At 48.7% G+C, this 22,962-nt stretch overlaps 1 protein-coding gene across 2 annotated transcripts in view; it reads right to left on the bottom strand.

Annotated features, from left to right (window-relative positions):
- LOC118227067 (guanine nucleotide-binding protein G(o) subunit alpha) overlaps positions 1-22,962 on the bottom strand; it is a 114,229-nt gene that overhangs the window by 58,040 nt on the left and 33,227 nt on the right. The window lies entirely within an intron of this gene.

Here is a 22,962-nt window from a genome sequence, read left to right as displayed (position 1 = left end):
GACAGATGAAATAAGCAACTGGAATGAGCCCATAGTATGAGAGCTGGACAAGAGCGCTGAGACGGGAAGTGGCCTGGCTCACGAGAGCGTCCCCTCGAGGGAACACAGGTGCGCTTCAGAACCCCCCAAAAAGCACGGAGCATCCAGTTCTGTTCACACAAACGCTTCAACAACAAAGTGTTGAGATAAAACGTCAAGTTGGTTTTATCTACAAAGGTACAAAAAATTGACCAGAGGGATATTTTTTTCTGCGTTAACACAATGCTACAACGTAGATTGTGAAGGCCAGCAGGCAATATTTTCTCCTTTAAATCAATCGACGTTTTCTGTCCTCTTTGATGCGAGGCAGACCACTGGGTGAATGTGTGCTCAGGTAGAAGGGCAGAGACTACAGGAAGGTATCTACAGGAATGGTGGGCATTCTGACCATAACCCCACCGGCTCCTTGTGGTTGATTATAACTGCTAGAACCACCCCAATGAGAGGGATACTGAGAGAGTCAGGGTGTGAGAGAGGAAGAGAGGGAAAGAGAACGAGAGAAGGTGAGGACAAGGGAAAGAGAACTGAATTTGAATGCCATCCCACTGAGCATCTGACTCTCCAGAGTCTGATCTCGTTAAATAGCAAAACCAGGATGCATACAAGAAGTGTACAAGAAAACAAGATCTGACAAACACCTGCTACATCTCCATACAGGTGACCTAAGGACAGCTACAATGTACAGCTGAAACACTCTACAGACACGTTGACCCTTAGAATACTATAATGTAATAATGTAGTAATAAAAATAATGTAGTAACTAATAATGTGTCCACATAGGATAACAATACTTGCATAAATAATTTGCTCTATTTTGAAATAAGGATACAGCAAAATTAAGATAATGTACTTAATGTGCTGTCACATCAATGAAAAATTATGAAGCAAATGCTGCTTCTTTTTTTACATTTATTTAAAAAAAATAAAATAAAATAAATGTATTTTTAAAAAATGGCTGCTTCCTCGATTCAGCCACGTGTGAACAGGACGTCATGGTGATCCTGGCTGTAGAGGAAAGGCCGCTATGTTCTGTGCGCGGTTAATTAGTTAACAGGCCGACATGCCCGCAACCAGAAGCCTTTCTTTTTCACAAGCACAGTCTTCGCCTATCTGAAAACAGCCCAAACCAATTCCAAGGGGACCGCAGTACATTTGTATTTCCATTACATTGAAGGGATGTTTCTTTTTTTTTTTCACCGGTTGCATATTCCACAGCATTGCAGTGCGCCAGGAATAGTCTGCAACAAGCAGCCACGGAAGGAACTCCTACATACATCTGTGCTGAAAAAATGCCTCCAGCCAAGCCAAGTTTTTATAAACAAACTTCACCAGATTTGCATGACAAGCCATAATCAGAAAAAAGATACCATATATATATAAAATCATCATTTCATTACTTACACACTCGCAAGCGACATCGATCGAAATGTGGAACGTGTGGAGCGATTCCTTCACATGAAACCAAATTAAACTGCTCCAAAGAATGAATTACCGATTCTCCTTTAACTACCGTTGACCTGAAATCGAAGGATGGGCTGGCAGAATTACTACACGGTACAGAGCCAAATGAGGTTTAGACCGTGATAAATTAATTGCAATAACAGCACCTCACTGCCCGCGCACCCCAGGAACAACACATGTCAGCTCAGCCTTTCAACACACTGATATTTTAATGGTTTTCCAATGTACTGCACTGTGTTTCTATATTTTGTTTTTATTCATGCTAATATTGCATTACTCTTCCTGGTCTCACCCACCAGCTCTCTCGGTCTCTCTTCTTCTTCCCTTTCTGTCTCTCTCCTTTCCCCCTTCTCTCATCCTTTCTGCTCTCCATCACTCTCTGATTATCTGTTCTTCTCTATTCTCCATAGCTTTTGATCTTCCTCTCTCTTCCTCAAACTCTTTTCCTTCCTCTCTCCCCTTTCTCTCGCTCTGTTATCCTCGCTTTCTCTCTCTCTCCCTTGTGATCCCCCTCTCGTCTGTTGTCGAGCACCCTCCAGAGCAACCAGGAGCGAAGCAGAATGTTACTGGGCACCGGAGCTGCCATGGCAACAGACTCACAGAGATAGCAAGGGCGAAATATATTTCATGGCTGCCAGGATCAAATAAAACATCTCACCATTTCTAAATGCAGAAGAGAGAAAGAGAGAGAGAGAGAGTGGAGAAATTCATCACTACCTTTTAATTGAGTATATAAATAAAAACACATAGAATAGTAATTATATATGAATATACGTTTTTTTCATATTCTTTTATGACCGTGATAGAATTCACAGCTCAGGGTAACCGGCGACTGCGGTTCGAGCTTTGCGATAAAACCCGTTGAAAAATCAATCACACTGATAGAGGGGGTTTTAAAAGAAGGCGGGATTATGAAACGGAGCTCTCATGTTTCTCCGGCGACTGAAGCTCATCTTCCTCGCGTTTCTGTTAACCTTCAATTAGAGGCGGCCGGCGGCGCGGGGCTATTGATTGGGCGCTAAATGCCATCGCGCGCCCGCACGCCGCCCCGACACGGGCGCAGAGGGTATTCCTCAGCCCCTGAATTATTCAGGGGCTCTAATTGCAGAGATCAGACCGCGCGAGGAGATGGAGCGGCTGACGTCACTTCCCGGGATTATATAAAGGCAGGCGCTCTTCGTCTTCGAATCTCTCGCGGTTCCGTTTTTTTTTTCGCGAGTCCCGTCGGTGTTTCCATGTGCGGGAAAGCCGCGGACAAGCTCGTCACACGCGAGCAAATTTATTCTACACGGCTCTTACGGGCTCCGGCAGCAGCTGCCTGCCGGTCTGTAAAAATATTTTACATCAAAAGCATACTTGAGATTCCTGCTCTAAATAACACAAAGCTGGATCACCATAGATGCTAGCACATGTTTATGTTCACGGCTATGGACAGCAACTACTTCAAGATAGAATATTACTTTATTTGGCTTGTGTTTGTATTTCTTTCAGTGACCTTCAGTGTGCACTTATTGTACATGGCTTTGGATAAAAGCACGTTCCAAATGAAAGTCATGTAATGTAATATCAAGTAGTCGGCTACAGGCCTACCAGATACTCAGCTCTGTATGCGTAACATACGCCATTTCAGTTTCCCTGCTCTTGAAACCAAAGCATTTCCATTTGATTATGTTTCTGAAAATTAAATTGGCCAAGTACTGTAGCGATGGATGTCCTGTACTTCAATGTAGCACTTTAACCCCCTGTCATGAATCGAAACCTCCTGTCGTTAAGAAACAGACAGGACAGAAAGAAAGCAGGAGCTCAGCATCTGTCTCCTTCCTGTTGTGTTATTCCAAACGGGCACTCATGTCCGAACCTGCGCCACATCGGATTCAGACGCGCCGGGTAATCGTTTATCTCTCGTTGCTCGACGCTCCGCCCGCGACCGTACGCGGTTATGTGTCACACTTTATCGGCGAATAGCAGATGTTCTGCAGCGCATCGCAGTTTAAAGACTCGCCAGATTTGATGGAGCCGGCTCGGTCTCATTATTCCCAGGCATACTGCAGGCTTTCGTGTGTCTCCAAACAATGAAAACTGTGATTCTCTCACGTTCAGCAGCGACGTGAACTTTTTAATTCATGCGCCCGAGACATGCAGGCAAATAGCGGTTGTGTTAGAAACAGCTCCATCTGCTCTCTGGAGGAGGACGGAGGAGCCTCTGTGCACGGGCGGAGCGGTTCTGGGAACCCACGGGCTAGAATTTGGAAAACTGAACTTCCTCTGCACTTCAAAATGAACCGAGCTGCATGTTACTGACCTTCCAGTGTAATCACACTGAAACAGGGGGCTTCTGCCTCGCACATGAAACAATCAGAGCCTGTGGAAAGCTCTGACTCGTTCATTACACATAAGAGCAGCATCTCACTCTGACTCAGGGCCTTTTCTTCTTTCAGATTAGCGAGCAGCTGGGGAAGGCACGTACGCACAAATACGCTCAAGCAAACACAGACATGCCTCTCCACACGTACGCACATGTACACAAGCACATGTACGCGCACATAAACAAACACACGCTTTCACGTGCACGTGGTCTGGTACGCGTGCAATACATGTACACGAACACACACAAGCAAGCATATATACAAACGTGGACACACACACACACAGGTACGCAGGCAGGCACACACACACACACACACACACTCTGTAGAATTCTCAGTTAAGCACCTCAAAAACCAGATCAGGGAAACTTTCCGGCGTCTGAATTAGCTTCACAGTGACTCAATTCCTGGGAGACTGACCTGGGATGAAATATTCATCTCTAAATGTACTGGGGAGCCATGTTTGAAAAAAAAACTCCCTTCTGTCAGAGTTCTTTGACATGAGCTGGAGAGATGTCAGATCTCTGAAATATCACAATAGCCCTGATACAGTGACGCCAGTGCCCCCCTGGCGTACCCGCCTTGCGCCCCTGACGTCCTTGGCGGTGCCAGTGGCGAGCGGACAGCCAGGCTGAGAGTGCCTCTTCAGCAGATGTGGCAAGTTGCCATGGCAGCCATTACCAAGACACGACGACAAGGGCGGGAATCTTGCACAGAAGCGCTTCGCGTCCGCACTCCTACGCCCCCGGGGACGAGTCCTTTCGGCACCAATCAGGCCCTTTCGCCTGGCTGCGATCCCAACCCTCCCCCCCCACCCCACCCCACCCCACCCGAGCATCCAGCAGAACTCACGACCGGCAGTCGTGCAGCTTCTCAGAGCAGGAGTACTGATCTAAGATCAGTTTAGCTTTTTAGCTTGTAATGGGCAGGGCGAGGATTTTGGTAGGAGAAATCTGATCGCAGATCAGTGGTCCTACGCTGAGATGCTCGGTGAATATGAGACCAGGTCCCTCTCAGTAAAAAAAAACATCCCCCTAACCCTTCTCCATTCCGCTGTCCTGGCTCAAGTCAGTATCGTCTGCGTCACCAGTGCTAAATGCATTTTGATCCATCGTAGGCTTTTGTTAATAGAAATTTGTAAACATGTGCCTCGGTCTTCCAAGGAAATTGTAATTAAAATTGAATTGAATTTGGAAGATTCCCAAGTTTGACAAGACATGAATTCGACAAGCCACTAACAAGCCACTTTTGCCCTTCAGAAAGACCCCGTATTCCCAAAACCCCTTTGATACCATGTCCGAGCCTGTTCCTCAGAAACCCTCACCCCCCCACCCCCACCCCCACCCGGGGACCACACAGGGACTGGAAACGCCACTGACGCCTCTCAGGTTTCACTGAGCGGATGTGTGCCGTAAACAGCCTCGTTCGAAAGCAGAGAAGTAGATGTATTCCACTTAATTAAACAGATTCAGCGATCTGTGGAAATAACATCGGCAGCTGCGTTTGGGGTGGGGGCAGGTCAGGTTTCGCTGCATGGAGGAAGCCTGCGTCGGCCGGATCACCTCGAGCCCCGAGGCAGGCTGGGAAATCGCCTCCGAGAAGGACAGGCTGTATTAATAAGGGACTTTTAATTAAGGGTCAGGACTCCCACGCTGACTTCCTGGATGACGATGATGAAAAACTTTCTTCCGTTGCAGAGGCAGTGTTCCACGAAATCCATGTCCAGGTCCTGCTCGGGGGTTAATATACCCTGCAGAAGGACAGATTTCGACACCCACAGAGAGTTGCTGTGCCCTCCCCCACTGCTGTGGTACGATCCACCGAGCTGAAATAGCGCCCGGACTGCAACAGGTTGAGCTGGATGGGCTGCACCAAAGGCCCTGTGTGTAATGGGGGTCATGGTAAAATCACTTAAAATACTGAGAAGTGCAGAGATGGGTTAGAGGAGATGCTACAACAGGCAAAGCGTCCAATGATATAGATTGTACAGCTGCTGTAACAACAGAACAGGGAATCCAGTGCTGAATCAAATGGTCACAGAAGACAAGGGTCTCTTCAATAGGACCTTGTGAAGCTAGTGTCCTCTGCCTTTCAAGAACAAGAAACTATACCGCACCTCTGCACAGGTCTCTGCATTTATGAAGGGCAAGAGTGTAAGCCTATCGTCTGACAGAGGAAGTGTGTGTGTATGTATGTGAATGTGTGTGTGTGTATGTGAGAGTGTGAGTGTGTGTGTGTGTGTGTGTGGGGGGGGGGGGGGGGGGGATGGAGGTGGTGAGGGATGAGGATGGTGTTAGGAAGTAGAGGGTATATTCTGCTATTTCTGTCTCTACTCTCTTATAAGTGCGGATGCATTGCTGGATCACTCCAGCAGCCTATACTTGGCTAACACCACTGTGAGTCAGCCATAGCCAGGGATGGAGTGACAGACAAATGAAAGAGAGCACGTGAGCACTCTGTTCCCACTGACATCACCTTCCTCTCGTCTTTATCACTGTCATCCTCACCTGCTCCCTCCTCATCACCAACGCCACTGTCTCCATCATCCTCTTCATCAAATCTCCTCAGTTATCCTCAGACATGCACACAGCCCTCATGGATATGAATATATTGAAATAAAATTCATTGTCAAGACCAGAAAATATTCCTGAAAGGGGCAACCTGCCCTAAGCATTCACTCGATCATTCACTTGGTTCAGGAAATTCTCTCCTATGTGCAGCCACTCTGTTAGATATGCTTCGCAGCTGTCAATCAAGCTGGGTGTGTGTGGGGGGGGGGGGGTTGGCTTGTCCCCGTACACTCCAGGGGCCCCTGCTGAGTGCCTGAGTGCACCCCACTGACGCAAGAGCCCCCAAAAAAGCCCACGCATCTACTCATCCCCGAGTGCCCGCCACCAGGACCTCAAGCTCTCCCTTTCTCTCTCCTTCTCATTCATTCTGTTCTTCCTCTCTCACTGTCAATCTTCTCCCTCTCTCCCTCTCCATTTCTCTCTCTCGCTCCTTCTCTCTCCATCTCCCTTTCACCTTCTTTTGCATCACCTTGCATCTTGCTTAATTTCAGTTTCAATTAAATGCAAGTGCTTTGTTGGCAAAACATAAAATAAGAACAAAATATGAAGAAACCAAATACAAAACAAGAAGCAGTTTTGTTGAATCTTGACTGCAACATTAATATAGATTACTTGCAAGGTTCCAGCTTTTTAATTCCCCTTCTCTCTCTATGTCTGTCTGTCTGTCTGTCTGTCTCTTCCTCCCTTTCTCTCTCTCTGTCTCTCTCTCTCTTCCTCTCATTCCTTTCTCTCCTCACCCATCAGCTGTGCTGGTTCACTGACCTGCGGCACATTAAGCAACTGCAGCTTTCTTAAGCGTCAGTCCACTGGCCGAGCCGCGCTTCTGGCTCTTAATGTATTAAAAATTATATATACATTTCCTGAATTATACATGCAGGTCCGTTCAATTATTAAGCACTACAAGGAAAATCAACTTCCCTCTAATTTCCTTTGGCTGCTCTGGACACACGTAGGAACCAAAGAAGGGAGCAGAGTAGGGGTTGGGGGGTGGGTGCGGGCGGCACTGCACGGGGGGGGAGGGGTGGGGGCAAGTAGGCCACCCGAGCGAGCGCGGCCCAAACGTCCGCGCATTACCACGCTTTGGGTCCCAACGCACACGCTCTTTTCTCCAGGGTTTATGGAGCAGAAACATAGCGGGACGAAGACGAGATTACGCCCCACGACAGAGGCTCTCCTCTTTTATTCTCTCTCTCCCTCTCTCTCCCTCTCCCTCTCTCTCTCCCTCCCTCCCTCTCTCTCTCTCTCTCTCTCTCTCCCTCTCCCTCCCCCTCTCTCTCTCCCCCTCTCTCTCTCCCTCTCTCTCTCTCCCTCTCTCTCTCTCTCCCCCCCTCTCCCTCTCTCCCTCTCTCTCCCTCTCTCTGTCTTTCTCCAGCCGCCTGTGAGAAGCGGCTTGACTTCCTCCACGAGTCTGTCTCCTGCCATTTATCGCTGGCCTCCCCCTCGCTTTGATCCCGCTCCAGTTCTTCTCCCCCTCTAAAGCAAACGCGTTGCCAAATACGATCATCCAGTCGGAGCGTTCGCATTCTAATTATAATCAGAGGTGCTTGTAGCTGCGCTAATCAAAAGCTGACAGTTCAGCTTCATTAACAGTATGCATGTTTCGCATATGGGACACGCTATATCACTTACAGTATAAGCATGCACAGAGACATGTCCTATTTGTTTTTTTAAATCGCTCATCTTCAAGTCCCAGCAAAGATAAATGCACACGCGTGTCCACATAGCATGTATTTACCGTACACGGGCTAGCACGCACGCACAAACACGCTCACGCAAAACATGCATGCACACACGCACTTGCTCTCACGTATGTGCGTACGAATAAATGCAGGCGCACACACGCGCACGTACACACAAATGCATGCACGCGCGCACACACGCAAACAGCGTGGTCTGCTCTGCGAATCTACACATTCCGAGTGATTTTCTTTTTTTCTTCTCCATAGCAGCTGGAGTATTTTTAGCTCCCCACTCTTCCACTCCCTCCTGTCTTTCTCAATCTTTCTCTCTCTCACCTGCCCCCATGCCATCTCTCTCTCTCTCTCTTACACACACACACACATGCATGCACACACACACGCACACACACCCACACATGCACACCCACACACACACACCCACGCAAGCACACGCACACACACACACACACACACACACACCCACACATGCACATGCACACACACACACCCACACATGCACACGCACACACACACACACACACACACCCACGCAAGCACACGCACACACACACACACCCACGCAAGCACACACACACACACACACACGCACGCACACACACACACGCACGCACGCACGCATGCACACACACGCACACACAAACGCACACACACACACACGCACACACACACGCACACACACCCACGCAAGCACACACACGCACCCATGCACGCAAGCACATGCACACACACACACACACGCACGCACGCACACGCCAGTCGCATCCACTGAAAGAGCACAGCGCTCGGCTCCTCCCCCCCCCGCTCCTGTCAGCTCCGGTTAATGGAGGACACTTTGGAGCCTCAGCTGTTTTCTGTGGGGATTAATTCAGTTCAGCACACAGCACTGTTTACATCCTGACCTCAGTTCCATTAAAGAAAAAGGGAAAAAGATGAAAAAAATACACACGCGTTCATAAATGCAGCAATACAGGGGCCTGAAGACACGCTGGTGACACTCAATCCTCCAAGTCAGCCCGTGGCCTTGGACTTGTTTAGTCCCAGAATTGACGCACAGAAGGAAGAGCAACATGACAAGCAGTTTATAAATTCCCAAGGAGTGGAAGGTATAAATCTGTCTGCATGTCTGTCTGTATGCTTCGTCCACAGCTGCAGATATCAAACACTGCCCTTATGCTACGAGGAACACACCCCTATGTCCTCAAACACACAACACGCGCACACACACAAATGAATAAGCTCGTAAGGACGCATACAAATGCAAAATATATTTACAAAATATAACATCATGGTGGATACTGAAAAGAGCCGCCAACTGATTGACCAACACCAAGGGCCGGAGATTTAAAACAAACACAGTGAGGAAGAGAGGCCTGAGCGGCCATTTTGTCTCTCTAATGTGGCCATGGTCATGTGACCATGACAAACAGCCTCACCAGTGGAGTGACCAATCAGAGCCACCTGGGGATAACATCCTCCCTTGCAGCCCATTGTAACACTACGGTACATGCCAATGTGTGACTATACCACGATACCCGGAGGAGTTGCTAGAAAGTTGTAGGCCCTTGGGCTCGGGGCCAAAAGCTTGAGCCTTCGCAGTGATACTGGGCCCCCGCTCTTCTGCGGCCTGCCAATGGCACAATCCAGCTATGCAAACAGAACTGTCCATTTCAATAACAAAGTAAGGAATTTCAAAAAGAGATGGAATACAGTACTTTGCCCGGTGATGTAATACACTCACACAGGGAGTTTAACAGGAAATCCAATAGGGAGAAATTTTCAGCCGTTCTTGCCTATAAACTAAGGGGAAGTGCGTATTGATTGGAAGCTAGCTACGCAATGCAGAAAGCACAAAATATATAAATTTACGGGGTCTTTGGGGACTTTGCTTGGTGAGTAACCTCTTCACAGCCGGTATGTTTAGCATTTATGAAAAACGAATGTGCAAAACTCCGCTCGGAGTTGTGATCTTAATGAGGCATGTGACTGGCTGCCTACTGGGTGGCCATCCTTGGTTGGCAAACCTCCCACAGAATACACGGTGAGAGCTGACATGTTGATTGATACAGTATGTTTTCCACGACTATTCTTTTTTCTGATTCACATGAACCAGTTCTTTTAGCTAACTTCCTGTTCATGTTCTTCAGAAGCATTGTTCTGATTATGTCAGGCACAGCGCTGGGCATTCATTTTCTAAATAGCTTCAAAATGGTAAGAAGTAGCTGAGCTGTTATGAGCAGCACGTTTATTAAGAGCTGCTTATTTGTGGTAGCTTGTTTTGTTTTTTTAATTTATTACTGAGCTTAGTTGTCTGAGGATGATCTAAACAGGTTTTGTGTCATCTTAGGTTAAGACGCAAACATTAATACACTAACTACACTATACTAATATTAATATAAGACTAATACTAATCTTGGTATATGTGGGAGAAAAAGTTCTTTTAAAAAGATGGAAATTTAAACAATAAAAACAGCAAATAAATGAGCAAAGTGTATAAAATATTCCCCTTAATTAGCCTTTTAAAAACGGCTAATTATTATGCATATTGTTTGTGCGCAATTGCATACGGTATGTGTTTGTATTTGTGTGTGTGTAATCTGTGTGCAGTATGTGATCATTCATGGGGATATTCAGGTATGTGTGTATGTGAGTATATATGCATGGGTGTGTGTCCTTTACACTGCATTCATTTATCAGTCAGCACAGGGAATTCCCAATACAGTATTCCCTCACAGTAAAAGGAAAATAAAAGTGCATTCAACTGATTCATAGGAGCAATAGAGACAGACCTGGAGAACAATGTTCCCAGACCAGTGTGTAAAACTGCAACATTGCTAAAGCTCTCATGGAGTCCAACTATGTGCATACCTGCATACGCGTGTGAGTGCCAGCATGTGTGAGCTGGAGTGAGTCTGTAATGAAGATGCTGGGAGGGGAGGAAGAGGAGAAGCTGGGAGGGGAGGAAGAGGAGACGGCGGGAGGGGAGGAAGAGTAGTAGCTGGAAGGAGTGGGTGGTCGAGGGACGTTTTTATCACCCGCTCCGAAATCGTGACGGTTTCCCCCCCCCCCTCTCCTCTGCGTTAATTGATCCAGTTCGCCTGCTTCTCCTCGAGAGAGCTTCCCAGAGAGACCGACGCACAGCACTTCAAACAAACACGCTCGGCATAAACAGGGAGACGGACAGCTGCGCGATTTCGGCACACGTGATGCTGCGCTAATAAGCTATTCTGCACCCACGACGGGGGTTGCAAGGCTCCTCATCAGATGTTCCTTAGCATTAGCAATACTGCTAGCACGATGACTCCAGTTGTTTACTCGTGTGACACGCTACTTGCTTCTTTGGCCCTAGCCATGACTGCAGCTGTAGACGGAAGTTAATTCTCACTCAGAACAGAACCTGGGCTCCAAGTGGGAGGTGTCTAGGGGTGGAAGGCAGAGTCTATATTAGCAGTGGTAAGGTGATGTGAAACACAAAATGGGGGGAGTTAAGATGTGCTCACCGAGGAGAACCCACCATTGTGTTTGGCTGAAGAGACTGACATCTCCCTGTAGCTCCACCCATTACGGGGTTCCTAGAACCTCACCTTCCCACCCCTGGTATAGAGATCCTCCAGGGGAGGAGCCTGGCTCTGGAGGGGCAGGGCTTAGGCACATACTGTAGATATAAGCTAAGGGGTGGAGTCAATACAGAGAACACCCTCACAGAAGGTGCCCTTTATAATGGCAGCAGAAATCCTGCTGGGGGGGGGGGGGGGGACTTTTGGAAGGGCTTGGCTGGAACCTGAGTTATCACTGTGGCCACTACAGGAGGGCAGTGGTCTAATTTTCTAAAAATATTTTTTTAAATGTGATTTTAAGCACTGTTAAGGACTGTTACTCCTGCTGTTCGCAGGCTGCCAGCTACACAGATCAACCTGACCCCCCGCCACTTTTTACTCAGAACTGGAATTAATCTCATCATCCTGTGACCAGCCTCTTGACAAACTGGAGAAGACAAGAGCAAGGCATTGTGGATCTTTTTTTTGTTTCAGCGGGAATGTCTTCAGTGAACAATGTCAGGCTTCTCTTGAGGGAAAACCTTGTGATGTGAGGGAATGTTCCTGGCATCACGGGCAGAAAATTATCCATTAGCAAACTACAAAGGGAAAACCCTAAAAAACAAGTCAGACTAAATTCTGATCAAACTAATTCCATCCCGCCCCATCACACGTCCCTCTGCCCAGGGTGCTACTTAAAATTTATGACTTTCTGAATTAGATCTGAGCCAAGCAAAATATAAAAATAAAAAACAGTTTTAAAATTGGTCTCATGTCACAACGAGGCCAACCCAGGATTCAGTAGTCCCACTTTATTTCCAGGGACTGCTGTTTGAATCACTTTGGTCGATACGTTACACTTAATAAATCTGGGCAAGACTAAAAATGTTTAGCGTTAGCGAGCGTTAGTCAGTTTAGCTCCCCTTTGCGTCTTCCTGTACTGTCCATCTCAGCCTATCCTTTTGTCAGTAAGTGCTGGTGCATCATGGGAAATGATTTCAGTCAGCGTTTTGTAGTTGTGCTTTTCTGGGTTAGATGACGATGTCATCATGGATTTTCTATTACTACGCGTTCTCCTTAGTTTGAGTCTCGGCGAGCTCCCACCCACGCGCCCGGCCCTTTAATTGAAGGCGGCGACTTTGGGAGCCTGGGGGGAGATTTCACGGAGTCCGCAGCTCCGCGGCGGCCCGATAAGAGCCTGCTTCTCCTCCACTGCTAATGCAATTTGGCCGAGGGAGCTGCTGCCCTCGTTTCCCCAGAGCCGACTGTTTAAAAGCCTGTTGTCTGGAGTTCTTAGGCCCTTTGTTCACAAAGCGTCTCAGAGTGGGCTGAGAGCTGATCCAGGATCAGGTCTCACCCCGGCCCTATCCGAACATCGTCCATTATGAGCTGAAAGGCTAAACTGGTCTCAGATCAGCACTCCGGCTCTGAGACCCTTAATGAATACTGGCCCTGCTTCCAGCCCTGCCTGTAGTCCAGTGCAGCAGAGTTCTCTGGGTACTCCCAGGGATGCAGTCGCCAACAGCGCAAGGCTATTGCTGGGACTCGCTGTGATGACATCACAGGAGTCCTTTCCAACATTACTCCTTTTGACCAACATTCCTTTTCAAATGAAAAAAGCTAAAAAATTAAAATAAAAAAACTGAGCTTTGAACATATACAGGGAATAGCAATAATGACGACGACGATGATGAAGAAGATGACGACAAGTGCTGTTTTTATTCCAAGTTATTAAAAGTTTAAAGCCTATTAAGTTCAGTGTCTAGATTCCTCAAGAATTCCTCATAGGCACATTGTTACGGACAAGATCTGAACAAAGATTTTAATTCAGTCGTGCTGAATATAGAGACCCAGTAACTATGCATGGCTGCAGTGAACTGAACCATTCTTATAATCCTTTTCCTCTGGGCTCTGGACAGCATCACAGAGGTGAATTATGGAAGGAACGCAGAATTTTGATTGGCTGGGGCAGTAATATACGAGCCTGTCTGCTTGGCAATCTTATGGCTGACTTTGGAGAGAGGGACGGGTCACGACGAAAGGGAATTTCAGATGTGCCCGGCGAAACAGCCGCCACAGCCTCCTCGAGAACAAGAACGGGAATCTATTTCCTGTTTCTAATGCGGCTCTCGGAGGCTGTTTGCCCTCTTCCTGTCGTCAGTCAGACAGAGGCTCTGACACACGTACACCCTCCCGAGACACACAACGCTCTTCCGCAGTAACCACACCCATCCGTTTAAAAAGACTGCCTGACTGACTGACTGACACCCCACTCCCCATGCCCTCCTCCTCTCCGTGGGGGCCATGTGCCTGAGAGAGGTGCCCTCTGTGAGTTAGCGTAGATTACAGGGGGCGGGGGGGGGGATCGGTCGGCGGCGGGGGCGGGGTGGTGTATGGGGGGACTTGTCCACCGTAATTTCGCATAAGCGATGAGTTTATTATCAGAAATTGTGGGGTGCGTGTATGTGGGTGGGTGGGGCCAGTAACGCTGTATTACCCAAAAAGCTCAAATGAATTCACGCCCTTGGTGCCCTCCAGCAGCAGGCCTGGAGGTAACAAAGCTCCGCCCACCTGAGGCCCACCCACCGGCCAATGAGGGCATGACTCAGATCTCTTCCAGAGTGATGCACACCTGGCAGCTGGCAGAGCGCGTGAATCACAGCAAAATCACTCTCTGTTACCAGACCCTGTGCACACACACACACACACACACACACACACACACATTCCTCTCTCTCACACACACACACACACACACACACACTCATACACGCACACACCTGAGTAAGCGCAAGTCACATCTGAAACCATTACGCCGTTCAGAAATCCCATGGAAGCTTCACCGAACCTAACAGCGCGTGCACTGGCTGGTGCAGTGGGCACGTGGCAAATAAGAACAAGCCGTCCAGATGATGTAAATATCCGTGAATCCACGCAGAATTATGCACAGAGTGATGAGCTAAAACAGGACACGTGGGCATATACCACACACTCACGTACACACACACACATACGCACACGCACATAATTCAGTAGACATGCCTTTCCCTAATGAAGGAGAGAATGAATGAGACAGGGAGGGGGCTAGGTAGCACAGCCTGCCCACGCGCTGACAATCACCATCTGGCTAGAACGCTGTTTGTTTTCCTGCTTGGTTTTCATTGTCGTCCCACAGATTACAAGTAGCGATGCCAGGTTTGTGTGTTAAAAGGGGAGCCCCGGTCTTGTGGTGTGTGGGGTGTGGGCGGGGTGGGTGGGATGGGGTATTGGCGTTCAGGGGCAGGGCTGCACTAAGTCCAATCACCAATCATCGCACTACCTTCACCTGGCTATTCGACTCATCGCGACAGCAAATCACTGCGATTGGTTCAGCCCTTTTTTTCCGCACAGAAACGAATGAAAGTGGAAAAGTACTGATGGGGGGGGTCAGGGGGCCAAAACTGCTCAACGGTCCTCTGCAGGCCAAAGCCACTCCCATGACCGAGCGAGGGAAATACAGCGCGAAAAGAAGAGGAGGAACTCAGAGCTTCCCTGAGATCCATTATTTAAGAGAGCTGTCTCGATGCAGACCCGGTCCCCGCCCAGTGGGTGCAGCGCTGGGAGACTTTCCGCTGAAATCTAGCAGGGAGGCAGTCTATTAAAAAATCTTCCTGGGATGTTCGCTGCCAGTGGGGTATCGATCGCAGAACCTATAAATAAGAGCATTATCCCTCTTTTTCAGGTGGGGTGCTGCTGGCGAGATGGCAATCAAGCCGCTCATTAGCAAGGAGGGACGGGGGGGGGCCGCGGGCCCACGGGGGACCCCAGCGTACACACAACACTCCGCCGGCACTGCGGGGACCCTCCCGCGCCACGCAGGCGTCGTGAGGACGTCACGTGCAAAAAAGGCGTTTTCGGAATCGTGTGCGCGTGTGCCGCGCGTGTGTGTGCGACCGTGTCTGTCGGCGTGTCACTGCGTGGGCGTTTGTGTGTGCGTGTGTGTGCGTGTGTGTGTTCAGGCTTTATACCTAAATGGTAAAGGCAATTGTGAGAGGGTGTAAAGTAAACACTACATTAAAACGTCAAAATCTCTCACAAGCACACACCCACGCTCACCTTTCCCTGGTTCAGACTCTATCATTATCATTAAACACCACGCACCTTCTGACACTATGCATTCAGCGACTGCCAACAGAGAACACATTAATGCTTTTTTTTTTACATTGGCAATTGCCACGGTTGCAAATGTAAATCTATCAGACATTTACCAACTACAATTTAAATGACACATTATTTATTGTCTGAGTAATTTTACATTCTTTTGGCTGACTAACCAAATGAACTGTTGGATTATGCGTTCGACGCATTCGGTGTGCTCTGTTCAATTATTTAGCTTCGATTGAATTTGTAATTATTATTTTTTCGGCTGGTGAGCTGGAAATGAAATTTGAAAAAAACTATACCCAAACAGCTTGGAAATATTAGCCCCTCAGTGGTCAATACAACCCGGGGTTCATCAGTAGGTTTTGAACCAATTGACCTTCTCTCGCGTAAGCCAAAATCCATACGCTCTTTTTCAGCTTCACTTGAATCTTCAAAGCTGTGCCCTGATATCAATACACCAATAACCTCTCATGCCTGTGATGTCACTATGATCGCCCCTCCCCCCACTCTGCCAGCCTGCTGCAGAGCTGGTGCCCAACGCACAGCCTAAAGATATTATGTAAGCCCAAAGCCAGAAAGGCACATGCAGTATGGGTGAGACTGTCCCCACAATACTGCCGACAGAAACCACGGCAGATTCAGAGGTGCTGTGTCACAGAAAAAAAAAGCCAGGTGAAATGCAGGATGTCACATTTGGACAAAAGAAAAAAAATTCTGTAAAAAAAAAAGAAGACTATATGTAATATAACTATAAAAAAACAATAGATGCTTTTTTCTGCCTCTTAGATGCACAGTCATTAATTACGGTGTGTTATCGGTTTACCTGCGTCTGCCTTTGTTGTTAATATCAGGGGAAATGTTGTTTATGGAAAATTTGGCCGAGGAGCCTGCTGGTGTCGCGTTTTGGAAAACATCGCCTCTCAGTCAGGGGTACGGCCTGAAGGTGAGCGGTTCTTTTCTTTCAGACGGCAGGGGGCTGGGGTCTGTGGTTGGAGGGGGAGGAGGGGGTGGGGAGGGGGGGGGGTGGGGGTGGCTGTAGGGGTGGGATGCCAGCTCTCTGCGGGCATGTCTGGGGCTGGAGACACCACGGGCGCCGCTCCCCGGGAACAGAGCCACGCCCGACAACAGGGACCAGCCTGGTGCCTGCCAAACCTCCCCGCCGGTCCTCACACACAGGGATGGGTGTGGCCGGGGGGGGAAGGGGGGGTGTGCGTTTGTGTGTTTACGTGTGTTCGGGGGGTCGTTAGGGGTTGGCCGTTGCCGGGGGCTGGCCGTTGCCAGGGGCACCTGCCTCTGCTGATCTCCCTTTCCTGTCCCAATCCCCCCCCCACCCCCGCTTCAAAAAAGGCCACGCCCCCCGGTCGCCATGACTACCCCCAGAAGACAACACCCAGGCTGGTACACATGCTTGTCATCCCATCAGCGGTAATGAAGCGCGTCTCACCTCCTGCGCCTCTCCCCGGGCCCTGTGGGCCTTGTCACCGATGTTATTGAAAATATTCTCTTTGCGCCGCTCGCGGACGCACGCAGATCCATTACGTCCGTTACTCTCTGTGCAAACACTCACTGCATGTGGGAATTTCATTAGCTTGTTTGAGAAGATCGCCAAAAAAAAAAATCTATTTCCTCCATAAAAGCGCACTCATAAAAAAGCACATACGCACACGAAACAACCCTCCTGGAATTATTCATTAACATTTCAACGTTCTACCCTTCGCCATGACTGGTCTTAAGCAAGCACAACATTCATATCATTGAATGACAGTTAAACTCATTCACTGTTTGTGTCCATTTGAAAATTTTGAAAGTCCTGGTGTGAGTCGCGGTGAGTTTGCAAAATTATTCCAGCTGTAATTCGCCCTGGAAGGAGGTCTTCAGCACGTACCCTTGTCGTGACTTTGAACGGCAGGGCCTGCTCCAGGACTCTTCTGTAGATTGTGGCTTTCTCACTCTGTGAAACAGAACCCCTGCCTCTGCCCTCCTCTGTGACTTCATCTTCGGCTCGATTTCCCCTTTGCCTTTTTGCATAAATCCGCATGTGGTAATTACATGGTCTGGTGCAGCCCAGATGGGCATGTTGGTTGATCTCGGTCTAGTGAGGCTTCATGGGAGTGTTGGCAGTAGGACCAGAGGGGAAACCGTATTAGTCCCAGACGCGGGGTGGCCCATATGGGCCAACCAGGCCCCACCAGCTGTCCCGTTCCGCTCCTGGCGACGCGGTCCAAATACGCTACCGCTGCCGTCTGCGTAAGTGCGAAGCTCGAGCCGAAGTTGAGACAACAGAAACCGCGCCCAACTGCACTAAAACGCAAGCTCCATTCAAACAGAGACAAACCCTCTCAAACACAGGGACAGGCCCTCTCAAACACAGAGACAGGCCCTACTCAAACACAGAGACAGGCCCTACTCAAACACAGAGACAGGCCCTACTCAAACACAGAGACAGACCCTACTCAAACACAGGGACAGGCCCTACTCAAACACAGAGACAGGCCCTACTCAAACACAGAGACAGACCCTACTCAAACACAGAGACAGCCCCTACTCAAACACAGAGACAGGCCCTACTCAAACACAGAGACAGGCCCTACTCAAACACAGAGACAGGCCCTACTCAAACACAGGGACAGGCCCTACTCAAACACAGAGACAGACCCTACTCAAACACAGAGACAGGTCATACTCAAATACAGAGACAGGCCCTACTCAAACCCAGAGACAGGCCCTACTCAAACACAGGGACAGGCCCTACTCAAACACAGAGACAGCCCCTACTCAAACACAGAGACAGGCCCTACTCAAACACAGAGACAGGCCATACTCAAACACAGAGACAGGCCCTACTCAAACACAGAGACAGGCCCTACTCAAACACAGAGACAGCCCCTACTCAAACACAGAGACAGGCCCTACTCAAACACAGATACAGGCCATACTCAAACACAGAGACAGGCCCTACTCAAACACAGAGACAGGCCCTACTCAAACACAGAGACAGGCCCTACTCAAACACAGAGACAGGCCCTACTCAAACACAGAGACAGCCCCTACTCAAACACAGATACAGGCCCTACTCAAACACAGAGATAGGCCCTACTCAAACACAGAGACAGCCCCTACTCAAACACAGAGACAGGCCCTACTCAAACACAGATACAGGCCCTACTCAAATACAGAGACAGCCCCTACTCAAACACAGAGACAGGCCCTACTCAAACACAGAGACAGGCCCTGCTCAAATACAGAGACAGGCCCTACTCAAACACAGAGACAGGCCCTGCCCATGAAGACAGGCCCCGCCCTTAAAAACATGCTCCGCCTAAATGTAGAGACAAGCTCCACCCATGGAGACAGAGACAGGCCCTTCCTATAAACAGAGACAGCCTTCGCCCAAACAGAGAAGCCTTCAAACTGAACACGGATACAGGCTCCCTCCCCACGGCTCCACCCAGACATTTGCCATTGGTCTGCACGTCAGTCCTTTCCCTTAGCCCCACCCACGTCACCACTCTCGGTCTGAATACGAGGTGTGACAGCGGAGACAGTGATGGCGGCTGACAGGGAGAGAGGTTTGCTTGCAAATGGAAAGGTGGGAAAGAGGAGAGAGGAGCCCCTCCAAATGTGCACTCAGACGTACCCTCGGGTTAGAGATCCACCAAGTGTCAGTTTCGGTTAACGCAAACAGGGGGGGGGCGGAATTGCGCGGAATGAAACGGGACAAAATGGAAGCGATGTGGCGGTTAGTGGCGTTCCAGCACACGCCGGGGCGGTTGGGCATTTTAGCGGCACCGTGTTCTGACACGGCCCGCGCGTGAATGACACCGCCCCCGGAGACGAGACCCGCGGAATGTGGCGAGAGGGAGGCAAGGCACCAGGTAGCCATGGCAACGGGCCAGAATCACAGCAAGAGATCGGGGGGGAAGAATGTCAACAAGCCCTAGAGAAGGACAAGCTGACGTGAAGAGAGAGAGAGAGTGAGGGAGAGCGAGAGAGAGAGAGAGAGAAAGTGAGGGATAGTGATAGACAGAGAAAGAAGGAGGCTCAGATTCCCGTATACGCACTAAGCCATGGTGACCACTCTCACATGGGAATAACTGAAGTTGGCTTCAGTATCAGATTGCATGATGCAGTTTGAACGACTTGGGGGATGGGGAGCAGCGTGCGTGTGTGAGCGTGTGCGAGTGAAAGCGTGCGCGCATGTGTGTGCGTGTGAATGTGTACGTGGTGTGAGTCACTTGCTCTGTGGTGTAGAGGTGGAGGTGGCGGAAATGGCGCATAATGGCTGGGTCTACCAGTTTGCCTCCACCATGTGACCTGCAGAGATTTAAACTTGTATTTCAATGCTTATCCTCCAGGGGTCCCCACAGGCACTCCAACAGCATAGTTAAGTGACTAATCATACAATTGAGTTTCTAATTGAGACATTTATGAGCAATTAGTTGATCTAATATGGGGAGACTCAGGAAGGAAAGCGGACATGGATGGAAGTTTAAATGCTACGAAAAGCATGTCTTTGAGCCAGGGGTCCTCACTCCTGGTCCTGAAGAACTGTAGGGTCTGCTGGCCTTTGCTGTAACCCAGCACTTGAGTAGCACAGCAGCTGAACAGTTAAAGCGGTTGATTACACAACTAACTCGGGTCACTTGGTTTCTTGGGTCTGAATCGATCGCTGATCTTAATAAAAAAACAAAAACCAGCAGACTCCGCGGCTCTCCAGGACCGGGACTGAGTATCGATGCAGTAAAAAGCAAAATGCATCCATACAAAGCAGGGGTGTCTAATCTTATCTGAAAAAGGCTGGTGTGGGTGCAGGTTTTTGTTTTAGCCCAGCACTAAGGCACCTGATTCTACTTAATGTCTTGATTGAAGACCATGATTAATTAGTTCATTAGATGAGTCATTAATACATTTTTTTTTTATTTAACTTTTTTGTGCAAGTTAAATGTTATATAACTGTTTTCATTTTTAATTTGGGCATTTCTCACTTCTTCTAACAAAACCTATCATGCACCTGTATGACACTTAAAAATATTGCAACATGTCCACAGTAGTAAGTAATCAAACTGAATTTAACAGGTGCTGCTTGCAAAGATCGCTATAAATCATTGTCTGTGCTTAATTAGTGCCAATTACTTACTGTATAATGTTGACATTGTGCAAACTTTATAATTGTTTGAGAAGGGGCTTGAAGGGTCACATTGTGACCTCTAGCTGTTGGAGGACTGAAGCGTCATACGAGAAAAAGAGACAAACTGATGGCCCTAATCATGACCTATTCCACCTATTCCAGCACTGCTCAACCCTCAAGCTCTTATTCTGAAGAATGCTTAATGAAGCCTCTGCAAGGAGCACGATACAAAATTAAGAGTCGATTTTACACAATATTCTTCTCCGCATCTTTTTCTCTTTGCGTGAAAGCACGGATCTCGGTTAGAGGTGCCTGCCCCCCCCCCCCCCCAGTTCCTCCGGCAGCGCACCTCGCGTCAAGCGGCCGGCTCATTTCCATACCGCTGAGACAACATGTTCCTCGCGCATCGCGGCGGCCAGCGGAGCCAGGAGCAGATGCCAGCCCCTGGGACTCGCTCCCGCTCTCTCCTTCCTTCCATCTCTCTCCCTCTCCCTCCCTCTCCCTCGCCCTCTCTGTCTTTTTCTCTCACCCACTCTCTCCATCTCCCTCCCACTGTTTCTGTTCCCTCTCTTCATCTCTCTCTACCTCTCCCGCCTCCTTTCCTCTCTGAGCTTCAGTCTTCAATTAAATTTCGATTTCCATCGCATCATTAGTGGGACACATTTGCATAACTTTTCGGTGCTTTAAGTAATAACACATAAACCTCAGCAGAAACCTCAGCTTCACTTTACGCAGCCTCTTCGACTTTATTCAACCGCTTTCTCTCTTCCTGTCTCATTGCCTCGCTTTCTCTCTCTCTTTCGCTCTCCCTCACTTTCCTTTTCTCTCGTCCGGTAGAGATCGACTTGTGCTTCCCGAGCGACACTTGATTCTCCCAGAGGTCACAGGGTCACTGGGACACACAGAGTAATCCTCTCTGTCACCTCAGTGTCTGTGATTGGCTAATACACCACCCACCAGCCCCTCCCCCTTCACCACCTTCACACACTGCTGCTTCCTGTGGAAAACAATCCCCTATTTAAAAAGGGGCTCTCGGTTCGGCAGGCGAAGAAGAAGATATGAAAATCAATAGTTGCCGTAAAGAGCTAAGATTTGAGACGTCTCGTTCCTGGAGTATCGATGGGGCAGATTTTATTTAAATGAAAGGACTTCTTGGATAGGGCAGTGATCTCTGCTATTTTTACAGAGAGAGGGTAGTTTATTTAGGGTAAATTTTGGGTAGTTTAGGGTAACAGAGGTGCCCCTGCACATGAAGATACAGTGTCACGGTATTGTCGTTTTCAAACTCCACAAACTTTCTGCTCGTAGGGTTGTAGCAACACTGAGCGGTGCAAATAATGGTGACGACCCCATGACCTCTGACCCCTGCTTTACTGGGACACGCCCACAGAGCCACTCTCAACAGCTCACACTCTCAACCACTCACACAAGCCGTACGGACGTAAAGACGGAAGCACTTTTGCTCCTCTTGTCTGCTTAGTCATGCTGTTGTTCTTGCCTGTGCGCACGCTCATTATGAAAAGCACAATGTGGCCAATGAGGCCAGTGAAGGGAATGCAGGGACAGCTCTCTGATTGGACAGGACAAACACTGGTAGGACACACAGTGGGTCTGAATTACGCCGTGTAAATATGTATGTAAAACCTTATTTTCCCCGGAGCGAATGCTACACCTCAGCCCTCTCTGAGCACAGTACCGGAGGAATGGACAGTCCCTGAGATGCCCGTCACTGAGTGTTCAGTAGGCTGTGCCGTAACGATGGTTACTCTTCATTAGCATGACCATCCTTATCAACATCATCATCATCATCATTACCATCATCATAATCATTATCAGTATAATCATAATCAGTATAATCATCATCATCAACATCATTGACGCTAATACTGTCAGCCATTAATTTGACTTGTTTTTTTACCTGCGAAAACTGTGCTGTGGGAAGGAAATCCATATTGCAGGAGAGGAGAGGGGAGGAGCTGATGACAGCTCAGTTAGTGGAGCGGGAAACATTTAAGCAGCTCA

This window comes from Anguilla anguilla, chromosome 5, assembly GCF_013347855.1.
Source record: "Anguilla anguilla isolate fAngAng1 chromosome 5, fAngAng1.pri, whole genome shotgun sequence".
In the NCBI taxonomy this organism is placed as follows: Eukaryota; Metazoa; Chordata; class Actinopteri; order Anguilliformes; family Anguillidae; genus Anguilla; species Anguilla anguilla.
This window is presented reverse-complemented; position numbering and strand designations above follow the sequence as displayed.